Genomic DNA, 11,318 nt, shown 5'->3' with positions numbered 1-11,318 from the left:
CCAGCTGCACTGCTGACCATGGCTGTCCTTGCCTCAGCTTCCCAAGGAAAAGCACTTTTTTTTCCCCAAGAGTAATACTCCAAAATGTGGCCAGAGGAGGGTTACAGCGTGTTCCCTGAGAATCCTCTCCCAGCCATCCCTGTGGCAGGCTGCTGTCCCTCTCACTGCACTGCCTTTTCTCAGGCAGAGCTATCTAGAATTGAAGTAATAGCTGAAACATCTGATTTTCCGCCACCCAACACCTCCTGCTGCAGCTAGCACCAGCCTGAAGTGAGTGCATAAAGAGACATAACACTTCAGTAACATGTTACATTTGCTTTTTGCTGGTGCCAGCTGCTGCAGAAGGTGGTAGAGAGTGAGTTGAGGCTGGAACAGGAGATTTTGGGAAGCTGTTGCCATAAATCCAGGCCACACCTAATCTTAATTTCCTTCACCTTTAGAGACAGAAAGAGAAACAAAGAGAGACAAAGAGCGAAAGAGAAAGGAAGCAGTGTGAGAAATCTCATACACAGAGTGACCCCAGGTATGGATATAGGGGTGCAAGATTTCTCAGTTCCTGCTCATCTCTTCCTCACCAAAAGGTGCTTCTAATTATTTCTGTTCAGGCTCAAAACTGATGTTTTCTGTGCTCACCAAATCCACTGAGGGGGAATGTTTCCATCCAAAGAATGTCCATAGGGGAAATTAACTTTTCCAAGGAAACAGCAGGGAGGTGAGAGAGCAAAGCAGCTGGAAGGAGAAGTGCAAAGCATCCTGCAAAGCTGCTTGGTTCAAACCTCCTCTGGGAGGGAAAGGCAGCTTCCTTCATGAATGGAAAGCAGGAATGCCCAGCTTTCCTGGGGGATGTGCAGGCAGGGGCTTGCAGGTAGGGTCTGGGACCTCAGGGCTGGGCTGGGACCCAGCACACCCTAAACTCCCAGTTCATGGAACCACCTCCTTTTTCTTTGCTTGCTTTGGTGTTTCTGGCCCTCATCTGCATCCCAAAAGGCTGTAGGAGATGAGCAGGGGCTCAAACATGGGCACAGTGTGGCTACACAGAGTCACACCGTGATCTGAGTTCCACATTTGGCTGCTCATGGTTTTCCAGAGCCAGCAGCTACTCAGAGCTGGCTTGCAGATACCAGTGGTGCCTTTTTGCTCGTTTCTTTAACCCAGTAAAAGCAAATCCCCCTGCTGCCCTCCCCGGGGTCCCAAGAGAAGAGAACTGCCAAGCCTAAAAACTCCCCAGCACAAGCTCAGTTCAGGCTTTTGCATCTTGGTCCTCCCTAAAGGAGGCCACAGCACAGCACCACCCTGGCTGGAGTGAGCTGACCTGTGTTTCTGCTGCTCCCTCGCTCCAGCCTCTGTCCCCCAGAGCAGGGGAGCCTTTTCCTCCAGGGCTGGGGAGGACAAAGAGCTTTGTAGACAGAACCATGAGGGCCAGGGGCAAAGTCAGAGCTGGATGCCTGTGTCCCCAGGGAACCTGCACCTTAGCCAACACCCTCCCAGCAGAAGGAAGAGCTTCTGAGCCTGCTTCCCAGGCCACCACTCCCACTCCTGGATGTGAAGGTGTTCCCCAGACCACCAACAAAATTCTTCCAGTGACGGTGGCCCAGCTCCGCAGAGCAAAACTGAACCAACAAATTGGGGATGCCCAGACATCAGTCACAGAAACACCAGTGGCAAGAGAGCTCTGGAGATCCAGCCCAAGCTGGACTGGGGATGCCCAGACATCAGTCACAGAAACACCAGTGGCAAGAGAGCTCTGGAGATCCAGCCCAAGCTCTCCTCGCACTGTGAGCCATCCACAGGGCACAGGACAGTCCTGATCCGAGGGGATTCCTGTTTTCCCAGGCTCAGGTGGGTGCTGGTTGATGTGTTCCTGCTTTCTCTCCCAGCACAAGCCCCGTGCCACATCCCCACATTGTCACCCTGGGGTGACCTCAGCACCAGGCAGCAAATCCACTGCTCCCCTGCCCTCAGCCAGCACCCTGAGCAGGGCTGCTGTCTCCGGTGTGCCACCCACAGCTCTCCAGGCTTTAAGGGAACTGGAAAAGCTCTTTGCTTTATTATGTCTAATTCACAGTGGAAGTGCAGGGGTCAGGAGGAGGCTGTTTTTCGTGCCAGGATGTCCTGATTAAGTCAAGCACTGCTGATGGCATCTTAAAAGCGCTGAAGAGGGGTAAATCATCTCCCAGAACCGGGAGTTCTGGGGGGAAATTACCAAAGAACGCACTTGTTAGGAGTCAGAATCGGCCAGGCACATGCACATCCCGCTGGCAGGAGCCCGTGGCCCCCAGGAAAGCGGAGTGGCCCCTCACGACACGGGCTCTGTTGGCATGGCAACGCGGGATGCTGGAGCGGGGACCGCCGGGCCGGAGTTTGCAATCGGCAACACGGGGGAAATGTTGGATGGATTTTAAAAATGCCAGCTCCACAAACGCTCGTTCCCTCCTTCCCCACTCACTCACTCCACCTTGTGCTGCCAAGCTGAATAACGACCTTATTGTGGTGGGAGAAAAACAGCATCATCCATAGCCCGGCTGTCAGGGACGGGGCAGAGAGGGCTGAACTGCTTTTGTTCCTGGCAGTCCCCCCTTTCCTGCCAGTATCTCTCCCTGTGGAGGCAAAGGCAGGCTCTGGAGAGGGATCTGGGCTTCCAACAGGAGGCTCAGACTCTGTTTGTGCTGTGATTTCCCACATTTCTCATCAACACTCTGGAGTACTTCACCCTTCCCGTTGCAGAATGGAGAGGGCAATTCTGACATACCTTTTTTATATTTAAGATGGTTTAAGATTCAGGGCTTTTCAAGCATTAAGTAACTCTTGTTCACCATTAGAACTCAGGCAGAGTATTCCTTAGGGAGCAAAGAGGAGTGAAGAGGCAGAGGGGTTAAAAAAGCAGATTTTTCTGCATAGCCAAAACCTTCACTGTTTCCACAGGGGGTCTCTGGGATGCTGGAGATGAGATTAGGACTCCCTGCACAAATGGCAGCTGCAGAAATCCCTGTTCCCACTCCAGGGATAACCCAACCCAAAGGAGTTTGTGCCCCAGTGCAGCAGGCAGGCATGTGTCACCCTCCTGCACGTGATTTGGGACAGTGTGACCACCACACCGTGCCCCAGGGGTCTGGCTGGTGCCAGGATAAACATCCTGCTGCTTTTTGTCAGGGTACGGTGCCAAGGGCACGTTTCAATGTGCTTCTGGCTTCTCCCTGGCCAGGCCTGCAGATCAGGCCAGGCTGTGTTTCAGGGCTCACCGAGGCTCCCTGCAGCAGCATCCAGCTCTGCAATGGCTCTGTGAGCCTTGTGCTTCACACCAGGCCGTTGTGTGCTGCTCCTCCCCACGCACACCAGCTCCTCTCGCCAGCCTAGAGCGAGAGGTGATCACGGGAAAAGTCACCTGTGACATCTGGAAAGGCTCAACCAGCAGGACACCAACCCCCAAAGAGTTTTTCCCCAGGATGTTACAGCTGTGTGACAGCCCTGAGTGCATCCCCAGGCCCCCCCTGCCCCAACCAGCCACACCTGGGGGATGAGATGGCCACCTGTATCCTCCCAGCACAGAGCAGGGGGTGCTTCTCCGTGCATCCTCCTGCAGCTCTCATCCAAGGAGGAAGGCAGACAGCAGAGGTGCTTCTGGGAAGAAAGTCCCAGTTGAGTCCCTTACAGTATATAATTTCTATTGTAACCCCTCCCAGCTGGGCAGAGCATGAGCCAGCTCCTGCTCCTAATCCCACCTCAAGGAAGGAGTGAAGGTGACCTCTCCCTTGGCTAGAGGGACAAGAAAGGAGCGGTGTTCCAAGGTCACCACGGAGGTCTGTGTCAGAGAGCAGTGTTTGTCACTAAAACACACCCGGAGTTCCAGACAGGGCTTAGGCTCCAACATTTTCACTCAGACGTGGCTGAGCATGATCTGAATGGGTGAGGAGATACTTGTGTCCTTTTCTCACGAGGGGGAAAAGGCAGGAGGGGTTGGTCAGTGGGAACAACCCAGCTCCCACATCCCCCGGGCTGCCTCACTTGCAGGAGCACAACTGCTCTGCAAGACTGGCTGGTGTCCGTCTGTCTCCGTCAGTGGGGACAGACAGGACCCTCCCATGGCTCAGGGGGTCTCAGTCACAGCAGCTGATGTGTTTGCTCTCATTAGGAACTGAATTTTTGAATCCCTTCCTCAGTGGCACAGCCCCCTTCCCCCTGAACCTTGCAGAGAGGCACAAACCCCCCAGGATTTCCTTGGGGAGAGGTGGTGTGGTTTTGTGGGAGCGCTGTGCCCTGGTGCTGCTGATGGCACAGGGAGGAATCCCCCATCTCTGGAGGGGAGCCCAGGGGGATGGGGCTGCTGTTTTCCTCCCGCTCTGGTTGATGTGCAGGGAAGAGGAATCCGCTCCAGCTCGTCACTGTGCCAGCACCAATCGCGGGCGGCACAGGGAATCCCTTTGCAGGGAGCAGCTCTGCTGAGCCCAGCCAGCTCCTGACAGGGATCCTCCACACACACACAGCCCCTCTGAGCAGCATCCCACCTCCTTCCCCCCCAGAGGAATCCTCAGAGCTTCCTCTCTCCTCTGCTCTTTTGTGTCCTGCCAGCACAACCACCTCTCTCGCCCGAATTTCTGCCTCGCTCCACACCGCTCTGCAGCTTGCTGTGCTCAAAATAATTTCTGCTCAGGGAATTCCTCTCCCTCCCTCTCCACTCTCCTGCAGTATTTCTCGCTGGCCTTTGCCCTAAGAGATGTAGTTGAGCATTAGCCCGAACATCATCTCCCACTGGTGATCTGTAGCAGACTGGATGACTTTAAAACCCTCCTGCAAAAACATCTTGTTTCAAAACCAGAGCATGAGAGAGGAAGGCTTTGCTCTCCAGGTGGGGTGTTTGCTGAGGAATTATTCTAAGCAGTGAATATCTTGGCGAAGTGCTGTGTTCACCATGGGCACTCCCAGCCTGAGAAGGAACAAAATCTGGGGCTGGGAGCAGCAAGCTTGGCACTGCTGCCAGCATCCCTCTCGTGTGACACCACAGGAAGGTGCCAGCCTCCAGCAGCCACCTGTGTTACTGGAGGGAGCCTCTGTAGCCACCCCACAGACTGCAGTGAAATCACTTACAATTAATCACCTGCAGATCACAATCAGCATATTTACTGATTGATAAATCCTCCTGTGGGAGCTCTCAAGGGCTGGGCTGGGTTAATCCTGGCAGCAGAACTGTGGGGCAGAGGTCTCTGGACTCTGATGAGGCACTGAGTGTCACCAGATGCCCTCACAGATCTAAGGGTCTAAGGCACTGCAGAGCCTGTTTTTTTTCATTCTTTGCTGTAATTAGGGATTGTTTCTTGCTCCAGCATCTTGTTTTAGCCTTCTTCCTTCTGCAGTGAGCTGCTGGGTTTTGTGATTCCTCTGCGAAGTGTTGAGAGGACACGAGCAATTACTGCCCCATAGCAACTGTGCTGGGTTTTGTTTTTTGAGCTGGACCTAATACTTGATGAGCCTTGAGAGCAGCCTGGTTGCCAGGGTGCTGAGCGTGCTGTAATGTGTGTGTGCATGTGCTGCAGCTGCTGCTCAGAGATTCAGAGAGGTAAGAGGGGGAAGCTGCATGTTATAACCTCCCTTTTAAAATACTACAGCAGCCTAATGCCAGCTTGTGACGGGGGAAGAGCAGCTATTTTTAGCAAAATGCTTCAGGTGAGTCGAAACTTTCCCCTTTGTTGCCTGCATCTTCAAAGCTCTTCTTCCAGCCTGGAGAAACAAGGCTAATCAGCCTCTGCTGCTCCCCAGTTCTCCCAGCAGCGAGTCTGCAGGCTCTGGGATGCTGCAGCCTGCCCTGCTCTGTGCCTCAGTGCTGGGCCATAAAATGAAGGGATATAAAAACACCACGGACAGCAGAGGGCTGGGAAGTGCCCTGTGTGGCCTTGCCTTCCCAATGGGCTGGGATGTGTTGGAAGCTGCCCTTTGGGGTTTCTCCAGACCTGGATTAGCTGGAGGGCAGGTGATGCTGGAGCTGTGGTGCCATGGGGGTGTGGGGAGAGTGGCAGGCACCCAGAGGCTCTGGAGAACCCAGAGAAGACCCCAGAACAAATATCCCCACTGGAGCAAGCGGAACATGAAGGGTGTGTGAGGAATGGGTGCACAGACTGCAAGGGCAGACAAGCCCAGGGATTGCTTTGTTGGGGTCCCTCCCTGCCTTAAATTAAATTTAAATTAAAATTAAAGGAACCAGATGTGTGAGACTCTGCCTTGGGAAACCTGGGGTGGAGCCAGTAAGAAAATATTGTCTGGCAGTGAGAGTGTGGGGTGTAGGTAGCCAAAGAGGGAACCTGTGAAGGGACCTTGGGGTGACCACAGGGGTGGTGCAGATGCGACCCCAGAGGTGGCAGCTGAAGGGTCAGATGGGAAAGCTTCCTTGGCAGCAGCCTTTAGTTGAGGAATGTCCTCATTCAGCTGTGACCATGGACAGAGGGGGCTGAGGGTGCCACCCACCCACCCAGTGCTCCCTGCTGAGGAGGAGAACTGGGCTGGCAAAGGGCCACAATCCTAAATTCACTGGGCAGTGCTGAGGATTGTTTTTCTTCTCCCCACTTCTCCCCAGGTGGCTGCAGAGCCAGCCCCCCAGGGAGAGCAGCTCTGTCTAACCCACTTTTAGACTGTGCACTTAATGCAATGAATCTCCTCGCTTTTCTCCAAGATCTTCACTTACAACAAGATCCCTTGGCACCCTCTTTAAAAAAAGAAGCCTTGCTGACATGCCTTTATTGGGCTGCTCTTAAAGCTGGCACAATTAAACAGCACAGATAAGAGCTGTTCTGCAGCCTGCATTCAGTTAGTAAATATTAATGCTGACTTTTTTAAGGTGAGTGGTGTGTTCCTATGTTGCTGGCAGTCAGCTTGGCTGGTACAAGAAATGGCTTCACTTTTGATAAGGGTTCAAAGAAGGTTTGAGCTCTTGGAGTTTGAGGGCAGAAGGGATAATTTGAATAAGTTTTTATTTTCTATTTAGGGTATCCTGAAGTTTTAGCTGGTTGACACTTCTCAGTTGATGAGCTCAATAACTTCAGCTGGAGGAAGGCAGAGGAGGTGCTTGGCAAGGCCAGCTTATTAGAAGGGTTGTATTTTGATTTATGGATCTCTTATAAACAGAAAATCCTATGCAAACAGGCATGGGATGAAGCAGCAGAAATGCGGCACTTAATTATCCCTGCCATTAAAAGTGTGTGGTTTGTGACCTTTTCCCCCTGGCTAACTTCAAATCCTGGAGGTCACTCCTGGCAGAGAAGTGTTTCGCCATCCTCCAGGCAAGCCTTGCTTCCCCTCTCCTCCCCCACTAACCCAGCTTTATTCTGAATTTAGAGGGCTTTGCATGTGCAGCCTCCTTCCTGCTGCTGTGAGCAGCTGCAGTGTCCTACCGTGGGCACCAGGTGTGGGAGCTCTGGGCTGGGAGAGCAGCTCTGTAGCTCCTGGCAGTGTTCATTCGGTGTTTCAGCTCTCCCTGGGAGCTGCTGAGGATGTCCAGAGTTGTCCCTCCAGCCCAGGGGATTACAAATGATCCCGTGGAAGGTCTGGGGTGAATGCCAAGCAGCCCATGCTGTCAGGGGGATGGTGTACTAAAAATGCAACTTATCATCACTCCAAGGTTCTGTCTGGGGCCCAACAGGTTACAAAAGGGAGAGAAAATCTGGCTAAAAGTCACTGGAAGGCAGAAGCTAATTCTCAAGGCTGCCACAGGCAGCCCAGTAACAATCTTGTGTCTTGTTTGCTTTGTGCTGCCCTGAGGCTGCCAGGGCGTGCTGAAGGTTTCTTGACCCCCTCATTGCACCTCCTTCATTCAGTTCTGCACCTGCAGAAACCAGTGTGACTTTTGCTTAATCAAATTTAACCTAACTGGACAAAAAACAACAGCCAGGCTTGGCTTGTGAGAGGCTGGGTTGTGACACTTCACAAGGAAATATATCTATATGTATAAAGAAGGCAATTTATGCACCTCTATCCTACCTGGCAATGTAAATCCACATTTAGCACAGGGGGAATTGCTGGCTCTGTGGGAATTGAGGGCTGTTTGGCAAGGCAAGCACTCTGCCATCAAATGAAGAGATCAGCTACGCCTCCTGGAGCCAGCCAGCCTGGGTTATATTTAACCCAGCAGTTTTCACACTGGGAGAGTAAGTACATACTTTATATCTCATTTCTGTCCTGGGTGCCATGGTGCATCACAATGGTGGCAAGGGTGATCCATTCCCCATTAACACCTTTCCAGGCTGCTTAGCACATCTGAGCCTCCTGGAGATGGGGGAGAGAGGAGAGGGAGGCAGAAGGAACTGCAGAGCCTGAAGCCTCTGGTGCTGGCTCTCCTTCGTCCCCTGGCCCTGACATCCTCCCAGACCTGCAGGGAGTGGTGCAGGCAGAGTTGATCTCACTCTGGAACGTGAGGAGTGGATGAAGAGATGAAGCAAATGGAGGAAGAGGTGCAACCTCCCTGCCTGAGGAGTCTGGGACAGCTCTGGAGGCTGAACAAGTGTTGTCCTGCCCCTTGCAGGGCTTGGCCCTGACCAGAGTGGTCACCACTCTGTCTCAGGCCACCAGCTCAGAATGGGAGTGACCTTAACTGGCCAGGGCTGAACCAGAGCAAGATGAGCAGGAAGGACCAAGATGTGGGATTGCTCCCCTGTCCTTCCTCTCCCCAGCCTCTGGTCAATGCTGCTCCATGGATGTGGTGTCCTGAGCCTGGCAGCCTTGGCATGGCCCTGCTCAGGGCCTGCTTTCCCAAGAACACAAAGACATGAGGGGTGTGATGCCTCAGCCTGGAAAAGGGGTCTCTAGGCCCAGAGCTGAGTGCTGGAGCAGGGGAGGAGAGCAGATAATTCCTGGGAATGCTGATTCCCTGCCTCGCCCCAGAGGTGAGCTGTCCCCTCAGGCAGGGCTGAGGCGCAGTGCTGTGACAGCAAAGGGAACCTCAAATGTCACACTGCTCACTGTTTCTCTGTACCCTGGGGGAAGCTGTAGCATCCAAAGTCCTCAATTAACCCTAATCAACACTCTTTCTCCTCAGGGAGAGCCAGGAGTGGAGGCTAATGGGGGAGCAGGAGCAGAGCTGGGCACTGAGCAGTGTCACCTTCTGCCCTGCAGCTCAAGGTTTTCCTGCCCCTCCTGTCCGTCCCATGGAATATCTGGCACCACCAGCTCTGTTTACAGGTGTGTGTGGAGAACTAAAAATGCTTTACAGGACCAGGCTTATGGACCTGGTTGTCTTAAAAACGAGGGGGAAATGGGGCATGTTATTGTGGCCACATGCTCAATGTGGCAGCAAGTCTGACAGTCAAGAGCACAGACCTTTCAGGACCTTAGGAACCCATCCTGAGCAGGTTTGGGAGAGTATGAGGGGGGCTAAACCCATTTCCTGCATGGCAAAGGCAGTAGGGGTGCCTGCTGAGGCCTAGGAAGGTGTGGAGATGTGGAAAAGAGGCAAGGTAACGGGGTCTGGAAATTGCTGGTCAGGTGGGTGAAGGACAGAGCGTGTCCTGCCTGCAGGAGATTTGCTCTCTGAGAAATGGGACTGGGGGCGTGGGGTGAAAAGAGGGGCAATGCTGGCAGCTTCATTTCAGGTTAATGAAAATATGATTAACAGTTGTAATTAACTGATGAAATGGTGACTAGTTCTCTGCCCCCTCCTGATGATTGATGAGGTGCAGAGACTGCCTGTGTCCGTGCTTTGTGCTTATGGCAGCACTCTGCTGTAGCTCAAACTTTCTGCCTCTAAGCTGGCTCTGGAGGGGGGTTCTGTGGCTCTCACTGCTGAGGGGGGAGTGGGGAGCTGCCTTCTTGCTGAGCCTGGAGCTTTCCCAGCAGGAAGGGAGTGCTGAGGCAGGAATGGGGTGGTGATGCTGGGTTGTGGTGGAGCAGGTTGGGAAATAAAACCTCACCCAGGGCTCATGGAGGGCTGGGGCTGAGCTGAGCTGCAGGAGGGGGCATTTCCTGATGTCAGGGGCTCTCTGTGTCTCTTGCTGTGTGCACTGGAGCCGTGACACACGCTGAGCCTCGGAGCAGAGGGATTTGGGGTGTGCTCACAGGTGGGAGCCGATGTCCCAGGTTCATCCTGACTGAGAATTCTGTCAGGAATTGCTTGAGGGAGGGGCTGGCCCAGCCACAGAGCACTGACCTGCTGCTGCATCATCCACTGAGTGCCCCTCTCCTCTCCACAGCACGCTCCTGGCAGGGTCACAGCTGCAAAGTGCCAACCACGAGTGATGCTCCCTGCCTCCGTCTGGTCCAGGCAACCATCATTAAACTGTATAAAACAGGACTAAAAGTACCCGTGGAGCTGAACTTGGCACCTTGAAAAGCTGGATTAAATGTGTAGAAATGTGAGAGCAATACTGGAGGAAGGCACTGTATGCACGTCATGAGTAGAGGAACAACTTACTCTTGTCTGCTCCAGTGTGGGGGTAGCATTTGTCCCTGCAATGAAGACAGATGGCACCAGAAGTGCCCAAGACAGGTCAGAAATTGGTGCTCTGCCCCATCTGAATAGCTGTTGCTTTCTCTGGAGCAATGGTTGAGGATGTGTTTTTTGCTGTAGAGGGGAAGAACGGGCCAGGTGAGCTATATTTTGTTTGTCTGATTGCATATGCATGATCTAAAAAAAGTGACTCTCCATTTTCTCCAAGGATACCTGATGAGCATTAAAAATACAATTGCAAGAATAATCAGGTCAGACTTCAAACAAATGCAGGGAAACAGCTCTGTTCAAGAAATAGATACCCTGTTATGTCACACTTTGTCTGAACAGTTCTTAAAAAATGATCTTCCTTTTAGAGATGAAACCAAGGCTTTTCATCCCAAAAGCTGTGAGTAGCCAAGTTCTAGTGGGGAGGAAGAGCAAACCCCACAGTTTTATGGGGCCTCTCCAGAGCTTACAGCAGGGTATGGCTGGTGCAGGGCCTGTGGCTCTGTGCCTTAAAAAGGTGCAAACAAAGGGATAGGACCAGAGAGGGTGTGGGGATGGCCCTGAGGGCACGGGACTGACCCCATTCCAGCAGCCCTGCTGCCTGTGGGGCAGGGTGAGTGAGGAGAGCAAGGAGCCTCTTGCAGAGAGACCATGGTGTGTCTGTGGTAGTCCAGAGTTTCTGCATCCCTGGGAGCTGCAGGGATAAAGCTTTTTTTGTGAGGGAGCATTTTCTTCAGCAGTGTCAGGGTTAGGGGTGCTGCCAGCTTTCTGAGGGGTATTAGCACCGGTGCAGGGAAATGGAACTTCTCCATCCCTCCAAAACAAAGCCAGCAACTTCTCAGGTGTCCATCTGGGACAGAGAACTTGTGCAGATCTGCAGGTGGGGTTTAGCTCCCTGCCTTTGCTC

The 11,318-nt window shown here is 53.0% G+C and overlaps 1 long non-coding RNA gene across 1 annotated transcript; it reads left to right on the top strand.

Annotated features, from left to right (window-relative positions):
- Window positions 1-5,204: 5,204 nt before the first annotated feature.
- On the top strand, window positions 5,205-10,737 carry LOC148183099 (uncharacterized). The gene is made up of 3 exons (XR_015773900.1): window positions 5,205-5,551; window positions 9,017-9,159; window positions 10,167-10,737. It is a non-coding gene; the product is annotated as an uncharacterized LOC148183099 (long non-coding RNA).
- The last annotated feature ends 581 nt before the right edge of the window (window positions 10,738-11,318 follow it).

This window comes from Pseudopodoces humilis, chromosome 15, assembly GCF_049639895.1.
Source record: "Pseudopodoces humilis isolate 2021_Gansu_Grassland_sample_001 chromosome 15, ASM4963989v1, whole genome shotgun sequence".
NCBI lineage: Eukaryota > Metazoa > Chordata > Aves > Passeriformes > Paridae > Pseudopodoces > Pseudopodoces humilis.
The sequence above is the reverse complement of the archived record's forward strand: the minus strand, read 5'-3'. Positions and strand labels throughout refer to the sequence as shown.